This window comes from Notamacropus eugenii, chromosome 1, assembly GCF_028372415.1.
Source record: "Notamacropus eugenii isolate mMacEug1 chromosome 1, mMacEug1.pri_v2, whole genome shotgun sequence".
In the NCBI taxonomy this organism is placed as follows: Eukaryota; Metazoa; Chordata; class Mammalia; order Diprotodontia; family Macropodidae; genus Notamacropus; species Notamacropus eugenii.
Genome location: NC_092872.1, coordinates 535733406 through 535756020, shown reverse-complemented (window position 1 = coordinate 535756020; position 22615 = coordinate 535733406). Strand labels below are relative to the sequence as shown.

Sequence of the window (22615 nt, the reverse complement as noted above, 5' to 3'; positions counted from 1 at the left end):
GATACTTTGAAAAAAAAAATCTTTGCAATGAGTTTCTCTGTTAAAATATGTAAGATCCAAGATATATAAGGAACTTATGTAAATTTTTAAGAATAAGTACAAATTTCTAATTTTGACAAATGGTCAAAAATATGAACAGGCAGCTTTCTAAGGAAGAAATCTAAGCCATAAAGGGAAAATGCTCCACATAAGGATTAATAAGAAAATTACAAATTAAAGCATTTCTAAAGTTCCACCCCATGCCTATCTGACTGGCAAAGTTGACAAAAAAGGAAAATAACAAATGGAGCAGCTGCAGGAAAACAGGCACATTGATATATTCTGGGTAGATCTGTGAATTGGTGCAGTCATTCTGGAAAAGTAATTTGGAACTATGACCAAAAAGTCACTAAACTGTGAATATCCTTTGATCCAGTAATATTTGGCCTATAGCCCAAAGAAACTAAAAAAAAAAGGAAAAGGACCCACATGAACAAAAATATTTATGGCAGGTCCTTTTGTGGTAGCCCAGAACTGAAAATGGAAGGGGTGCCTGTCAATTGGAGAATGGATGAACGAGTTATGGCATATGAATGCGGTATGGTATGTGAACCAACAGTATACTACTGTGCTGTAAGAAATGATGAAGGGGATGGTTTCATTGAAACCTGGGAAGACTTGTAGGAACTAACGTAGAATAAAGTGAGGAATGCCTGCAAAAATGTGTACAATACCAGCATTGTAAAGATGAACAACTTTGAAAGAACTCTGATCAACAAAATGGTCAACTGTGTTTTAAGAGGAATCATGATGAAGCATGCTCCCCATCTCTTGACAAAGAAGAGATATTCTGGTGGGGGAGGGGAGAACACATGGGCAATGAATTTGTTTTGCCTGACTATGAAAGTTTGTAATGAGGTTATTTTTCTTTCTTTTTTTCCAGTAGTGGGGAGGCAGGAGGGAAAGAAAATAGATTTCTGTTCATTGAAAAAAAATATTTTTACAAAAAAGAAAAAAAATCAGAGGGTCTCTGATAGTCTCCAAGGTCCCTTCTAGCTGTAAATCTATGATTCTAGGAAAGTGAGTCTGGCATTAAGATTCAAGTTTTTCAATTTTCCAAATGTTGTGGTCCAACTTCTTTGGCCATACCTGTTTTTGGTAGAAAAAAAGTATTGAAAAAACGAATATTTTTCATCGTGATTTCTTTCTTCCTGGTGTCTACTCAAAATATTTTTTCATCAGTTTTGAAATTTGAATCTGATATACATTGACTTAAATTCATTCTGCCTCCATAATGTCACCCAACCACTCCTTCCCCCTCTATTCCCTTTGTGTCCAATCTAGTAATAAACCCCCAAAAGGTCTTTCCACTTTTACTCTCCATTCCAATGCATCCTTTATATCAGGGCTTCTTAAACTTTTTCCATTCACAACCCCTTTAGCACTTCTTAAACTGAGGGTCGAAATCCCAGCTTAAGAAGTACTTCCCACTGTCAAAATGTTTTACTTACATAGATCAAACACATCACTCCTCTGTTCAAAAATCCTCAGTGCCACTTTATTTCTTACAGAGTCAAGTTCTAACTTCTTTGGCATTTAAGGTCCACAAATTGGTGCCACTTTACCTTTCCAGATTTATACCATCTACCACTACGTAGTCAATACTTCATCCAAGTATTGACTTGTACATGATATTCACTTCCCCTGAAATATCTTCCTCAGAGATTCAATGAACTCTTTCCTGATCCCCCTCACTAGTGTGACTTTTTATGCCTTGGACTTTGAAAATACTTTGCTTAGTACCACTCTAATGTAGCTATTATGCTATCTTGTTCAGTAGTTTTCTGCATAGGTGTGTATCGTCCCCCACTAAATTATAAGCTTCATGAGGGCAGAGAACACAGCTCGTTTAAATTTTAAGTCCTCCCATGCTTAGTCTATTACTCTGTAGGGTATATGGGGTATTCAGGAGGACAATATCTTTGGTAAACTAACATCTGAAGGCTTGCTGAGCCTTTTTCCAGGCTGCTCATCCACTTTTGCTGTCCACTCTTCATCCAAGTCTCATCTGTGGCTCCAAGAAGTTGTAGCATGCACAGCAGACACACCAGGTAAACAAACTATCTCAGCAGAAAGGCTGAACCAGGTTGAACCTACAGACCTCAAATCTGTCAGTAAGTTAGGGAGATGTCTACCCCAAATATGTGAAGACTTCTCCTGGTAGAAGGGGTAGATGAGAACCTGAGGCCATCTAAGGACAAAAGAAAAAATGACATATAAGATCCAAGAGAAATATAAGGTAAACATCAAAAATGAATTACAAGGGTCTCAGTAAGGACAAATTGTTACTTTTATATGTGGAAACGTAAAACGTATGTCTAAGATTGTCATTAGTAATTGGATAATTCTAAAGAAAGAGTGGAGTAGAGTTGAGTATGATGTGTTTCTAAAAAGCAAAAAGATGTAGGAAAAGGCAAAAAGAGTGATTATCTTACATAAATGAGGGGCAAGAGGAAGAACTGATACAGAGGAACTAGATGAGGAAGGAATGCTGGTAGTTCTGAAATCTTGCCCTCATATGTAATAGGTTAAAGAAGGAATAATACATACATACATACATACATACATACATACATACATACATAAATGAATGAATGAATGAATAAATAAATGAATAAATAAATGAATGAATAAATGAATGAATGAATGAATGAATAAATAAATAAACAGATAGATAGATAAGTATAAGGTCTCCTAAATTCAGAAAGAAATAAGAGGGCAATGGGATAGGGAAGGGGGAGAGGATAAGGAAAGAACAGGGAATAGGATGGGGCGGGAGAAGGTATAGGATGTGTAGATAAACAGGAATGGGATAAAGAGGGAACAACATATATTTAGAAAGGTATAAAAATCTTCTAAACTCGGAAAGAATAAGAAGGTAAGGGGATAGGGTGGAAGAAGAGGCTAGGGGAGGGATTCTTGGAATGGGGTAGCTTAAGGAAAAGGAGGGCAAGGTAGTGAGTGGGTAGAAATTAAGTAACGGAGTGAGGAGGGATAGAAATAGGATAAGAAGGATAGTGAGGAAAAGAGGAAGGAGGAAAATATACAAGTAATTATAGTTTAGAATGTGAATGGGATGAATTTACCCATAAAATAGAAACTGATAGCAGATTAAAAATTTGAATTCAATAACATGTTGCTTTTAGGAAATGCTGTAAAAATAAGAGATGCACACAAACATAAAATAAAAGTCAGGAGTAGGATCTATTATGTAAAAAAGAAGGGACAGTAATCATGATCTCAGACAAAGTCAAAGTTAAAATCAGATTTAATCAAAACAGAAAAATAGGGAAACTACACTATGTGTTGGCCATATTAACCCATAGTTTTAGACCATATAAAACAACTAGACAGTATAAAAAAATGAGAGTATACCTACCAAAACAGACATAGAAATTATATAAATATAAACACAAAATACCTTGTATATAAAATTAGATCTAAATAATTGAAGTAATATTTATTGTGCATGGATAGGTAAAGCTAAAGTGATCCCTTAATCTGCCCACCCACATCCCCTCCTTAATGGAATTACATCAAATCAGTGTCAGCTTTAAAGGAGAAATAGCTTCTGCTCTCAGACGTGTGACATTTAACTCTCCTTCCCCTCCTTTCTTTTCTTCCTCCCTTTCTCCCCCCAACCTGTCTTTCTTTTCTCTTCTCTCAGATTACCCATAGGGATAGTTAGGGTGATTTCATAATCTGAAATATCTGAGCTGCCTAGAAGAATTTGAGCCTGACCATTGGCTTTTTCTGTTTTTTCTGGATTTGGTTCCTTTCTCTGAACACAGATGACCAAACAACAGGAGCACTAACTATTTTGGTCCCCCACTGCACAAAGACCACATATGTTACAACTCTTTCTTCCCCCAGGGTTCTCCAGTACCCATAAGGAGATTTGGGACATACAGCTGCTCTATCAATGGTTCCAACTTCCATTGATGGTGTTTCCTCAATTTTAGATGTTGCACCATAGTTCCATTTAACCAAACAAAGAAATATTGATTGCAGAGGTATAATCATAAATATATAAGCTTACACCCTAACACGGGTGCTTAATCTTCCCTCTAAACCAACTCATTCTCTGGGGAGGGGAAAAAGATTAAGTTAATTGCTTAGTTCCTATAGAACATAATCCCAAGTTCCAAGTTCCAAGCCTTCCTTAGGTTCAAGTTATGGGCAGTCTGGCTTCTCATGGCTTCTCTGATCGGTTGACTGGTTACAACATCTAGCTTAGAATCCTGTCTGTCTAATGTGATCAGCTTAAACCCTCATTCTGCTGCATTCTCCCTAATGTCCATCACCAATTATTGTTAGTATCCCCCTAATACGATCAATACCCTGCAGTGATTAGTTCTCTAGTTACATTTAACCAATTAGAATAAATTTGCTTTTACAAAGGTATATATACTTTGAGAATTATATAGCAAGGACAGAAGTTACAAAGCATTTCTTTCCAACATTTTGGGGCTCACTCTACCCTATACCACCTATACCTATACCACCTATGTCCCTGCGGAGAGTGGACTCAAAGCAGCTGATACAAGGTATCTGTCCTGTCAAGTTTGGTCCCCACCTTGGGATAGTCAATGGAAAAGTCATTCTTGCCCCCTTCACTGCCTTTTGATCCACTTATATGTAGGGTGCTCAGGGCTTTATTCCTTATCAGGCTTAACTGTCTATGACATTCTGCATGGACTCTAATTTCCAGGCTTCTGGCAACTCATTCTCCTGACCTCCTGATCACATGCAGCTTTGGGTGGGCAAATCTCTTCTTTTCTCACTTAGAGGCTTGCACCTTGTTGAAACATCTACTTATTTCTTCAGATTTTTCTCCTTCCCCTCCCTTTCCGCCTTTAAAATCCTTTATGCGATTAAGTTGTTGGCTATCCATCCATCTAGAAAGATTAAGAGATTGTGACTAATCAGTCATAAAGGACCTATTCCTTTAGTACTTATCTTGATAAAGAAGGTCAGGTCCAGTGTTCTGGTTTTACATTTTAAAATTGCCCTGTTTGCTCTAACTTTCACAAATTTTTCAAACTCATTTAAATTTTTCAATGACTATAGGAAACAATACTGAACTGAAAAATTTATTTGTAGTAAACATTTTAGAAAAACTACTGGATGCTGATTTTGGACAGCTTGGTAGCCTAGTGGAAAGAGTACCAGGCTTGGAGTCAGGAAGACTCATTTCCCTGAGTTCAAATTTGGCCTCAGATGCTTACCAGCTGTGTGACCCTGGGCAAGTCCCTTAATCCCTTTTACCTCAGTTTCCTCATCTGTAAAAAGAGCTGGAGAAAGAAATGGCAGGCCGCTCCAATATCTTTGCAAAGAAAACCCCAATTGTTCGTTATGAAGAATTGGATACAACTGAAATAAAGACCGAACAACACAACTGGCCGCTGATTGTGTAATTCTGGGTAAGACCCTTAAATTCTCCAGGCCTCTGTTTCTTTATCTGTAAAATGAGGGCTGTACTAATTGACTTTTAATACCTCCAACAGCTGTAAACCTATGATCTTATGAGACTTTATTTCCTTCTGTCATATCTTATACACATCACCATACAAATACACACGTGAACTTTAGATGTGCCATTTTGTTGTGTCTGACTCTTCACCTATTTTCTTCATTGCTTATAATTTCATCTCCTTATCATTCTAACCTTGAATGCTGATGGTGATATGTTTGGTTAAGTTGAATTTGGGCTTACCCCTGTTATAGTACTATGGATTCTGTCTTTTTTTTTTAATCATTTTTATTTTATTTTATTTTTATACTCAGGCAAATTTTCTGGTGTGATTTCCTGGAGAATAGTGGTCAAATTATTTTTATTTCTAGTTCTCAAAAAGCCTGAGAATCTTAAATTTTCTCTTCTTTTCTGCACTTTGTGGTAGCCATTTTTGTCTGTTTAGATTTCAATGTTTTTCAGGCACATAATTTTCTATGCATGTTTTTCTCCTCCCTTCATTTCTGCTCCTCTGTCCTCAAGTGAAATGATTGTCTTTCATTGACCTTGTTCTGTTTCTTTTTCCACAGATGTATCCAGACTATAGAATTCCAGCATCATCTTGACCAAGATTTCTTAGCCATATTTACTTCTTTATATAACAGAGGCCTGGCCAATAGAGCCCTGTCCTCGGAGTATGCATCGTACACTCCACTTGTTGCCCACATGTGAAGAGACTAGAGATCCTGCTTCCACAAAGGCACGATGACATGTAACAGAAGGGAGCCCTGCTCCCTGATTCAGAGCTCACGTAAACATTCTGTGTCTAATCCTTTACCATGTGAAGATGAGAAACTTTTTGATAGGCTACTGACTCAGAACTGAGAATATATTCAAAATACTCTAAATGGACAAGTTTTTTTTCTTTTCTTACCTTACTGTTGTCCAGTTGTATCCAACTTTTCATGATCTCATGTGGGGTTTTCTTGACAGATACTAGAGTGGTTTGCCACTTTTTTTCTCCAGCTCATTTTATAGATGAGAAAACTGAGGCAAACAGGTTAAGTGACTCGTTCAGGGTCACACATCTATGAAGTATCTAAAGCCGGATTTGAACTCAGGTATTCCTGAATCAGGATCCAACACTATCCACTGAGTCATCTAGCTTACTTGGCTATGTTCAAATGGGAATGCAAAGAGTGCTATAGTCCCTAAGTGGGGAGAGAGTTCTCAGGTTTTTATCTCCATACCTGGGCCTCTACCAACTGAGATGTGGACTCTTTCAACAGCTCTGCTACATTTGGAAGTGACTTTGGAGAGGCAATACTTTTAGAAACTACTTTAACACTGATCTTTCTCCTCAGTGACAGAGGTGTTATAGGGAAGAGTGTGCTCCCAGATACTGGGTGTATTTGTGTGTGTATGTGTATAATGTTCACACTTCTGAGTTCTTGCCGTATCTTCACAGAAAATGTCCTTTTGTAAAAGTTAATTGATACTTATTGGGGAACTAATACTAGGGCAATAATCTTTGGCAATTGATGTTCGGAGAATAGAGAGATAAAGAATACTCTGATACATTCAGAAGATAAGCAAAAGGTTCTCCTGGATCCCTGAGAGGGAACTATGTAGCCTCGTTTTGGGGGGGGGGAAGGTGCTGATTTGTCAATGTCAGTGGGAGTTGGAGTCAGGACCCCCAGAACTTCATACAGGCTATGCTGATTTAATCTCATTATTATTATTAATTTTATTTCTTCTTTGAATCCTTCAGTGTGTGTGTATGTTTTCAGTCATTTCATTACATCTTGAGACAATTCTGTTTCCAGTGCTCCTCTGAGTGAATACATTTTTTCTCCTAGTGTTTTTTACCTTGGCTTCTTTATATCCATAATAATCTTTTATTGTGTTAGAACACTTCCTAGATTTCCTCACTTCTTTGAATACTTTTTTCCTAAAAAAATATCTATTTGGAGAGTTTTTGGTAGCTTTGCTTCCTTCGGACTTTTCCATGGCTATTTTGGGAGGAGGATATTGAGGAAATGGGCTCTCAACAATCCTCCTGGAAGCTCCCAAGGGAATTCAAAAATAATAACTTCAGTATTACTGCCTAAAAACCCAAGGGATAGCATGGAGTAGTTGAAAGAACACTGTGTTAGAAGACCTATGTTCAAATCTAAATTCTGACATGGCCGAGTGACTCAGCGACTCAGTTACACCTTCTCTAAAATTTCAAGTTGTCATCTATAAAGAAAGGTTCAGCGTTCTGGTCTCATCCTCAACTCATCACTCTCCATCACTTCACATATCTTATCAACTACCAAGTCTACCTCCACAACATCTTTCCCTATCTCTCTACTCACATGGCCACCAGTCTCATTCAGGCCAATCTCATTTCTCACTAGGACTGTAGAATGGCCTCCTCCCAACTGGCCTCCCTTCCTCAAGTGTCTCCTCTAATCTGTCCTCCAGACAGGTGATAGCCCTAAAGCACAAGTCTGATTGTGTCACTTCTCTGCATAGCAAACTCCAATAATTTCTAAGTATTTCTAGGATCTAATACAATATCCTCTCTTTGTTATTTAAAATCTTTCATAATCTTTCCAGGGTTTATTGCTTATTACTTCCCTTCACACACTCTGTGGTCCCATCAACCTGGCCTTCTTGCTTTTCTACTCATGATAATCTACCTCTGCATCTAAGATATACTCCCTCCTCAAATAATACTTCTGCCTCTCAGAATACTTATTTTCCTTTAAAGGTCCATGCAAAAGCTGCCGCCTCCTCCTCAAGACCTTTCCTGTTTATCTATCGCCCTGATACAAGTTCCTCTCTCACAAATTTTTATTTGATATATACTGAATATATTCTTATATGTGGGCATGTTGTATTTTCTGATAAAATATAAGCTCCTTGAGGGCAGGGACCATTTCATTTCTATCTTCATATCCCCAGTGCTTGGTCTATACTAGATGATTACTGAGTACTTACAAATTAATTGATTGGTTGGTTGAGAGTATAACAATATTGTTTTATCTATTTCATGGAATTCTTGTGAGGAAAATACTGTGCGCAAACCTTTGCCATCTTTTTTTTTGCCCAGTCATGTCTGACTCTCTGTGACCCCTTTTTGGGCTTTTCTTGGCAAAGATACTTCAGTGGTTTGCCATTTCCTTCTCCAGTTCATTTTACAGATGAGAAAGCTGAGGCAAACAGGGTGAAGTGACTTACCCAGGGTCATGCAGCTGGTTAAGTGTCTGAGGCCAAAGTTGAACTCAGGAAGATGAGCCTCCCTGACTCCAGGTGCAGAACTCTGCACTGAGCCACCTAACTGTTGCTGTCAAAACCTTTAGGTTCTCTATAAAGACAAGTTGTCATCAATGAATGGTCTGCTCCTTGGCTAGCATTCAAAGCTTATCCACTTTGGTGGCAGTCACCAAGTTTACCCTCCACTGACCTAGCCTTTGAGAACTCTGTAACCCCTTCTGCTAGGAGAGGATTTCAGTTGAGTAAACCCATTTGTACTAGCAGAAAAATAACTCAGAGTACATGCAGAGGCTCAGGGGAGTCATCGTATCATATGAAGAAAAACATGCTATGTTCCCTGCTATAAATTTTTAAATTGTGAAATTCTGGCATCTCACTCCATATCATAGTTGCTCTGGCTAAGCAACTGTTAAAACATTGAAACTGGATTTGACTGCAAGAGTTCATTCCTTCCTCAGCCAGGTTACACGATGTCATACAGATCAAACATAGGGAAGGCCTCTGCCTGAGAAGGAGCAAGAGTACTGATCTAGAGTCAGGAGACCAGGATCTAGTCCCAACCAGATGACCACAAGCAGTCCACTCTTATCATCTTTAGAACTCAGTTTCCCTAACTGCAAATTGAGGAGGCTGCTGGAATGGAATCAACTTGAAGTTCCCTTGCAGCTCTAGTATTCTATGATTCTAAAACATTCTAAATTTCTCTCTATGGAGAGAAATAATGAGGGCAGAGAACAATTGAGAAAACCATCATACTCCATCCATGAGAACATGGTTTCTCCTACCACAAGGCCATAACCTCTATGAGGATTATAGGATTGGATGCAGCCCATCACAGTAGCCCAGCCAATTCATCGTAGCTGGAATTAACAATAATGTTCACTCTCCTTTTCTCCTTCACTGTTGTCTATTCTCTATATTATTCTTCATTCTCACCTTGTTTCCTGCTTGCTCCTCCTTAACAGGACATCTTTCTCTCCTTCATGTCACAGAAATTTGTCACTCTATTTCCAGTACTGAGGTTAGGTAGAGTTAGGTCCTGGACCAAGTCGCAGAATCATAAAGTTTCAGCATTATTTTTTTGAAGAGTAAATATAAGGCTCCCAAATAAGGGTGGGAAGATGTTTATTTATATGATCAAAACCTCAGTCTTTTTCTTCGTAAAGGAGTATAAATTCCATACGTCACAAAGAGGTCCCTGGTGCACAAAAAGCTCCTGTTCTGGTTTCAGGTAGACTAGGTTCAGTTCTAGAGTAGCCCAATCCCAGAGAAAAGGAGTAAAACTTTTCCTAATCATCTCTGATGCATTATGTTCCCACTCTCAGAGTCCAGCTTAGAGATGACTCCCCCAAAGAATTAAGAGGGTACCCTCTAGTAAAAGTAGCTAGGTGGTGCAGTAGATAGGGCGCTGGCCCTGGAGTCAGGAGGACTTGTGTTCAAATTTGACCTCAGACACTTAATAGCTGTGCAACCCTGTGCAAATTACTTAACCTTGTTTGCTTCAGTTTCCTTCTCTGTAAAATGAGCTGGAGAAGGAAATGGCAAACTACACTATCTTTGCCAAGAAAACTCCAAATGGGGTCATGAAGAGTCAGACGTGACTAAAACAACTGAACAACAACAAAACTCTTACCCCCTCATTTTACAGATGTGAAACCTGAAGCTCAGAAAAGGTTAATTCACTTGCCCAAAGTTAAACAGGTAGTGAGAGAAACGGAATCTGCACCCAGGTACTCACACTCCAAATTCAGTGCTCTTTACTATCTTTAAGTGACAATTCTAACCCATTTTTTGGTTTAAAAAATACTTTCTTCATAATAATCCTATGAGGTGGAAGTGGAGGTATTATAATGCTCATTTTACTCAAATGGAGCTGTAATCTTCTTGATATAAATAATCCCTCAAATGATGAAACTCCATAGCTTCATAGCCTCTTTAATTATTAAAAACAATACCCAGCATTTCTATAGTGTCTACCACATTCAAGGCACTCACCCTGCTGTTTTATAAAAATTACCTCATTTGATCCTATTATTGTCTTCATTTTACAGTTCAGGAAACGGAGGCAGACAGAGGTTGAAGGATCTGCCCAAGGTCACACAGCTAGTACGTGTGTAAGACCAGGCTTTTGAACACATCTCTAACAGACTCTGAGGCGTAGCACTCTGCCCACTACACCACCCAGTCAACAGTTCCTCCCAATGTGGTAAGGGCTTTCCTTCCTCACTTTTTCTTGACATTGTGACTATTTCAATGAGGCACATGGCTACCCATAATTTATCGATTAGTCTTGCCACTGGGCTGACCAGTCCATCTTCTTTTACCTTTTTGAGTCTTTGATGACATGCTTGACACCACTTCTTTGCATTTCCCTGTTTGTATATGTTGTAATCTACCCATGGCCACCTCAAGCTTCTCCATTGTCTTTTGGTTGACCTTCAATTTCAATTTTTTGCAGACAAGTGTCCCATGACACTGGTAGAATATGCGTGTGCATGTGTATGTGTGTTCCCATATATATGTGTGTTAAGGTGGCCACTTGTTTCTATAAGAAGCCTGGCATAATTGAAAGAGCTGCGTTCTCTCCCAAAGGCAATGTAGACTGCTCTGCTCTTCCTATTCAAGTCTGGGCCCAGCGCATTCTCCCATTTGCAAAGCCTGTTCAAAACACATGCACAGAAAGGTTGTCCACCCAACTATATTTCATAGTTTAGGCAGCAGGCATTTGTAATGTACTTTTATATAGAGAAAGATAATTAACTCCAGCTTACCTATTAAAAATAAACTCTTTTTACAGATGAAAAGGTTGATTTCCCCAAGGTCACACTACTAAAAAGTTGTAGAACCAAAACCTGAACCCAGATTCTTCGTGACAAAGTTCCATGAAAGTGCTCCTCCCACATGCTGCTCCTTTCATCTTTCATCATACTGCCTTTGCACTGGTTGAAATGTTTATTTCCACCTCCTGGAATCTAATTTCCTTCAAGATACAGTTCAATCCATATCTCCTCCAAGAAGTCTTTCTCCATCTCCCCACTCCCAGTGGTCTCTCTACCAAACTTGCCTTTTTTATGGTGCATAATCTGTAGATAATTTATATAATTTGAATAAAATTTTGCATATGATACTTATGTACATATTACCTCCTCTGATAGACTATAAGCTCCTTGAAGGGCAGGGACTATTTCTCCTTTTGTCTTTGTATCCTCTGGGCTTAGCATAGTGCCTGGTACATAGTAAATGTTTGATAAATACTTGTTGACTGAGTGGTTGGGTAGCTAGGTGGTACAATGGATAGAGCACTGGGCTTAGAATCAGGAAGACTCATCTTTCTGAGTTCAAATGTGACCTCACTCACTAGCTGTGTGAACCTGGGCAAGTCACTTAACTCTTTACCTTATTTTCATCATCTGCAAAATGAACCAGAGAAGGAAATGGTAAGCCATTCTGGTATCTCTGCCAAGAAAGTCCTAAATGGGGTCACAAAGAGTTGAACATGACTGAACAACAACACCGTAATCAGTATATATTCGTATATGTATATATATATTTTTAAAAACCACAGACCCCAGGTTAGGAATTCCTGGACTCTAGAGAATCTCTAATGTCCCTCCCTGGTTCTACATCTCAGTATTTCGTGTTCAGATTGAACAAGCTTAGAAAAGGACAACAGTCCAACAGTTAAAGCCTTAAAAATCATTAGCACAATTTATCTTTTGTCTTTTTCTTTCTGTCTACAAAAGATCCACTACCAATTTAAACTTACTGTGCAGAAGAACACTTTAATAATATCAGTTTTCTCCTTCAAGGCTCTTGGCTAGTTTCCCCCTTCATAGATCATAATGCTGGTGTGGGGCCAAGAGATGCTGTGGTTGACTCACAGGTCACTGCAGTTTATGAGAAGTAGGAATAATAAAGAGGAAGGGAGCTCTGACATCATTGGTGAGTGAAGGGGAAAAAAAACCCACCCTGGTGTGTGCTGAGCAGGCTAATTACCCAGCTCTGCATAATGTGGAAAGAGACAGGGCATTGTTCTCCCCTCTAACTGAAGCAGAAAGCACAGTCATGGGAAATGCCATTAACAATGGCCAGGGTCTTCTGATACCCCAAATTCCACAACTGGGTTTTATGATAGGAATTGCAGTGGGGCTGTAAGCAAGGAGAAAGCTGAAACCTGTTTCAGCCAATGATTCCAAAAAACTAACCCTTGAAAAGCAGGGAGGCCCATTATGGCCAATGAAAGGATGCAGCTGGGAAAACCCCACACCTTTCTTAAATTGGCCTTACCGCATAAGAGCCAGTGGAGGCTCAAACTGCTTCTTTGTCCATTAACTTAATTCCATTAAGAAAAGAAAAATATCAAGATCAGCTCAATTTTTTAAGCTCCTTGCCTGGGGAAACCCCAATACAGCCTCAATTATGATTAGGCCTTGGTCTGTGAAGGACTTTCATGGTTAAAAGCAAACCAGAGCTACCTTTGACCCATAAGGGATTACTCTTTTATTAGTATAGCCCAGGGATTAGTAGAAATGTTTGGCTAATGAATGTCACTACTATATTTGAGCACATGCCTAAATAAGCTACTTGTCGATTGAAACCTATCTATTTATAAGCACTTGTGTACGCTGTGAAAAATCCATCTGTGTTATCGTGCTTGCCTTCCACCATTCCAGCCAAGGGTCCTTTGCCCTATTCATTTGAGGCCCCACTCAGTGAGGGAAACAAGAGGAAGCATGGATTTTATTCCTCACATTTGGCCAATAAACCAAGAGTTAAGTCCCTAAGCAGTGGTTAGAAGTCGTTTGGACATTAAAAACTCTAAAATGAGATGGAAAAAAATGTTTTTTTCCACAATTCTAACTGTAGGCATTGATCCAGTAATATTTATTTGGATAATGTCCCACAAATGCCACAAGTCAGCCATTTGCATTTCTACACTCAAATGTCTGAACTTCTTAAGTTTAAAAAGTAGCATATTTATTGCATAGACATAGAGTCACCAGACCTAGGTTTCTATCTTAGTTCTGCTATTTACTAGCTCTGTGACCCCACACAGAAGCACTCAACCTTTCTCTGCCTCAGTTTCCTTATCTGTAAGATGAGAATGGGGAATGGGGAGAGAGAAGTACTTGCGGTATAGGGGAAAGAGGGCTGGATTTAGAGTCAGAAACCTGAGTCCAAGTCTATGCTCTGCTGCTCATTCTCTGTGTGACTGTGAGAATGTCACAACCCCTCTGGATCTTTATTTTCTCATCTATAAAAGGAGGAAGTTGAAGTGAATGACCTCAAGGATCCAGCTCTAGATCTTTATAATGGGCTACAGAAACATCAAGTTATTGTCATGAATTCTTGTTCTTATTTCTACTTTGAAATGCCACACTGGCATGCATATTACATAGAAATCATTCTGCTAAAAAAGTCTAGGTTTGACACCCCATTAATCAGTCATGGCAGACCCTCTCCTCCATGGTCCTAAAATTTCCCTGTCCAAAGGCAGAACCTTAAGGACACATCAAATTCCATAAGGATTTCAGCAGTGAATAGTTTGGCAAAGAACTCCAACTATATCTCCCCCTCTGGTCCTCCTGCCAGTACAGATTCATTTCCTATTTCCTCTTTGGTTTGGGTACGGACAAGGGATTCCTTATACTTTCAGTCTCTGTGCGTTAGAGTCCTACTTGTCTGACCTGGATATGTTAATGTGAAAGTTGACTAAATTGATAATGCTACAAGAACATTCAAAAGAGTAGCTAGGGATATGTAGATTTTGAGAGAACTAGGAAACATAGTAGACCACATGCTAAATATCTACCAAGGGACAGTGGAAACTTGATTGCCTTGGATAACCAAAGTGGAATCAGGATTTGAATCAAATGACCTTTTATAGTTCTGTCTAGCTGTCAACAGGTCCACAAATATCTATATAATTTACAATTTGTACAATATTCATACTGTAAACATTCAATCCAATTCAATTTGAAATCAGGCATTTCTGATTCCAGGTCTCGCCCTTATCTACTGAGCCACCTAACTGTCTTTTCAACAAATATTTCCTAAACACTTATTATGTTCAAGGCAGACATCTAGGTGGGCCCAGTGGATGAAGTGCTGAACTTGGAATCAGAAAGACTATATATCTATATCTAAACTCAGAATATCTATTAGCTATGGGACCCTGGGCATGTCATTTAACCCTGTTTGCCTCGCTTTCCTCATCTGTAAAATGAACTGGAGAAGGAAATGCAGACCACTCCAGTATCTCTGCCAAGAAAATCCCAAATGGAGTCACAGTCAGACATGACTGACTGAACAAGAAAAATGCGTAAGGCCCTGGGATAGATGCATAGGATCTATGGACAAATATAAAATAATCTCTGCCCTCAAGGAGATTATATTCTATTGGGAAATATAACATGTGCACAAACAAATAAATACAGAGCCTATACATGGTAATTTCAAGAGAGACAAAGTGCACATAACTGTGGACATCAGAAAAGGCCTTTTATGGGCGATGACACCCAAGGCAGGCTTTGAAGCAAGCTAGAGATTCTGAGGCAGAGATAAGGAGGGAGGACATTCTAAATATGGAATCTGAGAAAAGGCATGTCTAATGGTAGCCATCTCTAAGATAGGGAGTGGAGGAGAAGAAAAAAAGAAATTTACATGATTGTTATACATTTTAAAGGAACAGCAAATTGTACATCATAGATTTGCAGATGTGCAATCATCTTTTTATTATATTATGGAAATGCTTGTTTTATTCCATAAATTAAAAATAAATTTTAAAAATTAAAAAAGAAGAAAAGGAGGCTAGAGAGAGAATGATTAGCAGGCCAGTCTGGCTGCAATAGTGTAAGAAAGGGCACGATATAAAACAAGACTAGAAAGGGAAGTGGGAACCAAGGTCAGCCATAGCCTTTGGGAAGGTCTTTAAATGTTAGGCTGAAAGTTTGTAGTTTGGGTAGTTTCATCCTAAAGATTCTGTAGTGTATCCTAAAGGCAATAGGAAGACACTAGAGATTTTTGAGTCTGGGAAAAACACATGGCCAGGTCTTTCTTTTAAGAACAGTAATTGGGTAGCTGCATGGAAGATGGCTCAGAAAAGGGAGGGATTGAGGGAGAGAGACCAGTTTGGAAGTTATTGCAATAAAGAGGTGATCCCAAGGGTTTGAATTAGGGTGGTGGCTGATTGAGCAGAGCAAACAAGGGAAGGGGACAGATCCAAGAAAGCTTGTGAGAAAAGACTCACCAAGTCTTGGCAACTGATAGGACAAGTGGGGTGAGGGACAGGGAAGAGTCATTCAGTAACAGCTATAAAATGATGGTGAAGAAGCGGTCTCTTAATCCCTTAGTGCCTTGGTTTCCCAACTGAGAAATTGTTCATCTCCTCTGAGCTGTTTTTCAAGCAAAATATTAGCACTGGAAAACTAGGATAAAGCTTACAGGCACACAGCGCTTGGAAATACCAAGTATTTAACCATGTCATTATTAGGCACCAAAGACCCAACACTAAATGAGATACAGCTGTTTGAACAGACATTGTTAGCTGCACTACACACAGCTGGTGTGAAAGGGCTCTCTGAGACAGGAAGGCCTCTGTGGAAGGTATTTGTTTTCAAAAGAGGGTATATGTATTTTACAGTGGGGGTGGGAAAACCCCTTTTCCTATTATAGGGGGCCCAGACTCAGGAAGAAAAAAAATGAATCAAGGACTACATTCAAGTAGAAAGCAAATTTTAGGGATAGGGAGGAGAAAAATGAAAATATTTAACTTGATTGCTCTTAAAATTAGGAATAAGGAACATAAACTTTAAAAAATATTTCTTATAAAATTAATGATCATCAACAAACATTTCAATATGAACAGAACAAAGGGACTGTATAGAAACCAAGTAGTTCTTTCAGGTACAGTTTTGGTTTTTAAGTATATATTAAGTTTAACATGGTAGTAACAAAATTACCGTTCCTATACCTTTCTGAAGTGGTTTTTTTTTGTTTGTTTTCTTCTATGTATTTTTATGCTTTATTGATGCTCTTTCTTTTGGGGGCTCTATTACAACTTATTAACTCCTCCCACCCCTGTCCAACTCCTGCCAGCACCTGTAGAAACTTTCCCTTGTGCTAATATAACCAAGCAAAACAAATGTACACATTGACCATGTCTGAAAATGAGGGCTTCATTCTGTACCTTAAGAGTCTGTCTATCAACTCACTCTGATCAAGACAATGATATGGGACAATTCCGAAGGACCCATGATGGAAAAGGGCTATCCACTTCCAGAGAGGAAACTGATGAACACTAAGTGTAGATTAAAGCATAATTTTTTACTTTTTTTTAATTGTGTGTGTATTCTTTTGCAACATTGTTAATATAAAAATATGCTTTGTATGACTTCACATGCATAATCAATAACATATTGCTTGCCTTCTCATTTGGTGGGTAAGGAGTGGGAGGAAGGAAGAGAATTGGGAACTGAAGATTTTTTTTCAAATGAAAATCAATTTTTTTATTTGCAATTGGAAATATTTAACAAAATTAATTTTCAAAAAAATTTTTTAAGAGTTTATCAGCTTCCAGTCAAGAAGTAGGAGGCACATTTCATCATCACCCTTCCAAGTTCTAATTGGTCCCTCCTTGGATCAGAGGTCTCAAGTCTTCCAAAGTTATTTTTCTTTACATTATTGTGATCTTTACGTAAATCAAGAATATAAAGCTTAGCAAACAGATGATGCAGTGCATAGAGCACTAGACTTGGAGTCAGGAAGACTTGAATTCAAATCTACTCTCAGATACTTCTAGTTGCACAACCCTGGGCAAGTCACTTCATCTCTTTATGCCTCATTTTCCTAATCTGGGAATAATAATGAGTATGATAATAGCACCTACCAAGGTTGTGAGGCACAAATGATATAATATTTTTAAAGCATTCTGCAAACCTTAAAAGGTGTTATGTACATGTTAGGTATTATTCTTATTATTAATCAGTTTCTTATTATTGCAATTTACAGGAGAAAATTATTCATAAGGAAGTAAGAAAACTGTGAGAGGGAAGAAAAAGAAAGAAAAAAGAAAGACTGGGAAAGAAAGAGAGGTGAGAGAGGAATAAGGGTCAATATTCCCTACTCATGCAGCTTTGGAATCCTGAGTCCTGGACCACCCTCCTAACCCCCCACCCACACCCCCACCTCCCAAGGTGGACCTCTTTGTTCCATCTCCACTACCATTCCCTACCAAGTTTGGCTTCCTCTTCACAAACTAACCAGAGGAAGCTTAATCCTAGTGGCTATAGTCAGAGCCCTGTTTTAGCTCAATTGCCACCGTGAATATGAAGTCTTTTCTGATCTTGCTTATTAGCAACTCCTCCTCTCTCTCTCCCTCCCTGATCTCCCTGAAAATTACTTTGGATTTACTTTGCATATATTTTGCATTTCTAATCTGTGTATGTGTTGCTTCTTCCCAGCACAATGTCTACTCTTGGGGACAAAGATTCTTCATTTTGTATCCTCAGCACCTAGCAGAGTACCCTGGCATACTGTTCATGCAAAATAAATGCTCATTGAATTGAACTGAATGGAGACTACAAACAAGTGATGTTTAAAAAGCTGAACTTCCAAAATCATTTGGGATTCAGAATGTATTTTTCCCCTAATAACATGGTTATAGATGGTGATTAGGTTCTCAGACTACCCTACAAAAGACTAATCCATAATATAAATGAATTATTGTACTGTACTTAAATGGAACAATAGAACTTACTTTTGGGGAAAGCTTTTTACTGAAAACCTCTAAATTGTTAACCTGTACTAAATCTGCTCTGTTTTTGGCCTGGGGTTAGGATGGAGTCCTTGAATTACTCTCTGCTAAATTTTTAAACATCTGAACAAGTATTCTATAATTCATAATATGACTCTGCATTACAGATACAGCTAAGTTCTTATAGTCCCACTCTTACAATTTTATGCTAAAATTTAAAGATCTGATTCCTAGATTCGAAACTATATTTGGTCAAGCCATTAAAAAATGACATGTATACATATTTCATCAAGATAGAACTAAATCCTCAATGACCTCCTCCTAAGATAAGATGCTCTATAATTTTGAGATATTTCTTAGCAGAGATTAAAAGACCAAGGGAAGGGGTCCTTACTTAATGTAAAGGTAATTGTGATTGGAACAACTTATTGTGGCTATATTAAATGCTGAAAACATGGGGCTGTTTCACTGTTCCAATATTGGCAGCACACCTCATCTTAAGAATTCAAGATTGACTTAGTGGGTAATAGTAACAAACTTATACTTGCTGTGATCTCTAGGTTGTCTCCAGGATGTTCACTGAAACATGTAAAATCAGATCAACTCCTCAAGGTCTTAAAACTCAGCTGCAACTCTAACCACCATTTTAAACATTTTTTTCCTATAGGAAGATCTTTTATAATTCAGACATTTCTGCTGTTTTTCCCTTTCCTTCTCTTCTCTTCTTTCCCTCACTGTCTCCATCTGGGTCTGGTTCTCTGTCTCTGACTGTCTTCTTCCTTCCCTTCCTCTCCCTGTCTCTTCATTTCTCTCTCAAAGGGTTATATTGAGATCCCCTACTATCCCCTATAAATCTATTAACTTTACCTTTAAGTATTTAAATGTCACTCAGAACATTTCCTCATCTATAAAGTGAATTGTAGAAGGAAATGACAAATTATTCCAGTATCTTTGCCAAGAAAACAACCAACAAGGTTTCAAAGAGTCATATGCACCTGGAATGACTGAATAACAGAGCATACACGTATGGATATTAATTATCTATGTTGCCTTTAAGCACATTGTTGTATTCTTGTACCTTTTAATCGACTCTATTTTTACCATTGCCTTGTTTGAAATCATAATTGCTACCCTTATTTTTTTTTTAATTCAGCCAGTGCATCATAGATTTTAATTCAGATCCTCATTTTAACTCTGTGTAAATCTTTATGTTTCAAGGGTGTTTCCTTTAAACAACTAATTGTTTACATAAGCTTCTGCTTTTTAACCAATTTTGCTACCCTTCTCTATTTAATGGGTGAGTTTATCCCATTCACTTTCATTTTTGTTGTTATTTTTTTCCTAATTTATTTATTTATTTTAGTTCATGATATTCTATTACACAAACTTTTGAGTTCCAAATTTTCTCCCCCCCTCCCTCCCTTCTCCCCTCCCCAAGAAGGCATGCCATCTGATATAGTCTCTACATATACATTCATATCAAGCATATTTTCACATTAGTCATGTGGCAAAGAAGAATTATAACCAATGGAATGAAACACAAGAAAGAACAAAACAAAGCAAAAAAGAGAGCAAATAGTATTCTTTGACCTGCATTCAGACTCTGTAATTCTTTTTTCTGGATGTGGATAGTATTTTCTATCATGAGCCTTTTGGAGTTGTCTTAGAACATTGCACTGCTGAGAAGAGCCAAGTCTATCAAAATTAGTCATTGCACAATGTGGCTCTAGCTGTGCACAGTGTTCTTCTGGTTCTGCTTCCCTCACTCAGCATCAGTTCATACCAGTCTTTCCAGGTTTTTCTGAAATCTTCCTGCTCATCATTTCTTACAGCACAACACTATTCCATTAACATTCATATACCACAATTTATTCCCCACTTGATGGGTATTCCCACAATTTCCATTTTTTTACCACCACAAAAGGAACTTCTATGAATATTTTTGTACATGTGAGTCCTTTCCCCATTTTTATGATCTCTTTGAGATATAGCCCTAGAAGTGGTATTATTGGGTCAAATGGTATGCACATTTTTTATAGCCCTTTGAGCATAGTTCCAAATTGCTCTCCAAAATGGTTGGATCAGTTCACAACTCCACCAACAATGCATTAATGTTCCAATTTTCCCAAATCTTCTCCAGCATTTATATTTTCCTGTTTTGTCATATTAGCCAATCTGACAGGTGTGATGTGGTACCCGGTAGTTGTTTTGATTTGCATTTCTCTGATAAATAGTGATTTAGAGCATTTTTATATGACTATAGATATCTTCAATTTCTTCCTCTGAAAACTGCCTCTTTATATCCTTTGACCATTTATCAGTTGGAAAATGACTTGTGTTCTTATAAATTTGACTCAGTTCTCTATATATTTTAGAAATGAGGCCTTAATCAGAGACCCTGGTTGTAACAACTCTTTTCCATTTTTCTGCTTCCCTTCTAATTTTGGTTGCAATGTCTTTGTACAAAAAAATTTCAATCTAACTTAATCAAAATTATCAGTTTTTCATTTCATAATGTTCTCTGCCTCTTGTTTGGTCATAAATTCTTCCACTTCTTACTGACAGGTAAGCTAATCCTTGCTCTCCCAATTTGCTATATCTAAACCATGTAGTCATTGTGACTTTATTTTGGTATACAGTATTTATTTTGGTATATCAATATATATATACATATATATATATATTTACCTATGCCCAGTTTCTGCCATACTATTTTTCAGTTTTCCCAGAAGTTTTTGTCAAATAACAAGTTCTTATTCCAGAAACTAGAGTCTTTGAGTTTATCAAACCACAGATTACTATAGTCATTGACTACTGTGTCTTGTGTACCTAACCTATTCCACTGATGCACCACTCTATTTCTTAGCCAGTACAAAGTAGTTTCGGTGATTGCTGCTTTGTAATAAAATTTAAGATCTTGTATGACTAGGCTACCTTCCCTAGCATTTCTTTTCATTAATTCCCTTGATTTTTCTGGATCATTTGTTCTTCTAGATGAATTTTGTTATTTTTTTCTAGCTCTATAAAATAATTTTTGGTAGTTTGATTGCTAGGGGACTAAATAAGTAAATTAATTTAGGTAGAATTGTCATTTTTATTATATTAGCTTGGTCTATCCAAGAGCAACTGATGTTTTTCCATTTATTTAGATATGACTTTATTTATGTGAAGTGTTTTCTAACTGTGTTCATATAGTTCTTGTGTTTGTTTTGGCAGTCAGGCTCCCAAATATTTTATAACATCTACAGTAACTTTAAATAGAATTTCTCTGTCTCTTGTTGTTGGGCTCTGTTAGTAACATCCCATTCATTTTCACAATTATGTTTGTTAATCATACATTTCCCTCTAGTCCACCTTGTTTTTTCTTTCCTTTTCCTTCCATTTTTTTCTCCCTCCCTTCACTCCTTTACAAAGAAGAGAGTGGTGAAAGAGGAGACTACATTCAATAGTAGTGAACACTATTTGATAAAATCTGCTTCCATTCCATTGCCCCTTTTCTCTCAGCCAGTCCCTAATCACAGTTTCTTATCCTTTTTTGCTTTCCTTTTCCTTTGCCTCTGCATAATCAACCCTCCAAAAATGGAGTTTGCCTTGCTTATGGTTAATGCCTTCCTGAATCTTACTTGCCCTTCCTTCTTCTTCCCACCTATTTCCCTTTTGCATTTAATGTATTTGTGCAACAAACTCCTTGTGTTTCTCTCTGTGTGTATATGTATATATGTCATCCTTTGTCCAATTCAGATGAGAATAAGTTCCCTGTATAGTCCACCTCTCCCACTCCCTTCTCCATGCCTGTGTAGCCCATTGATATAAGATGAAAGTAAATTCTATCCTCTTCTTCCCCCTTTCCATTGTATTCTTTCTTCCTTTCCCTTTCTTTCTTTTCTTAAAATCTTCAAGATGTAATAAAACCCTCTATTACCTTTGAAGATATTAGTGTTCTGAGAGAACACTTATTTCTTCTCCCTCTATTAGAATATAAATATTTCATTACCATGAAGTCTCTTTCATTTGCTCAAATGTATTTACCATCCTATATTTTTCCTGCCTCTTCTGCTTATCTTTTAAAGTATCTATTCCTCTCTGATCTTTTCAAAAGGAATTCT

At 37.8% G+C, this 22615-nt stretch overlaps 1 long non-coding RNA gene across 1 annotated transcript; it reads left to right on the top strand.

Moving 5' to 3' along the window:
- Positions 1 to 16255: 16255 nt before the first annotated feature.
- On the top strand, positions 16256 to 18966 carry LOC140527324 (uncharacterized). The gene is made up of 3 exons (XR_011974766.1): positions 16256 to 16360; positions 17765 to 17847; positions 18217 to 18966. It is a non-coding gene; the product is annotated as an uncharacterized lncRNA (long non-coding RNA).
- Positions 18967 to 22615: the final 3649 nt, after the last annotated feature.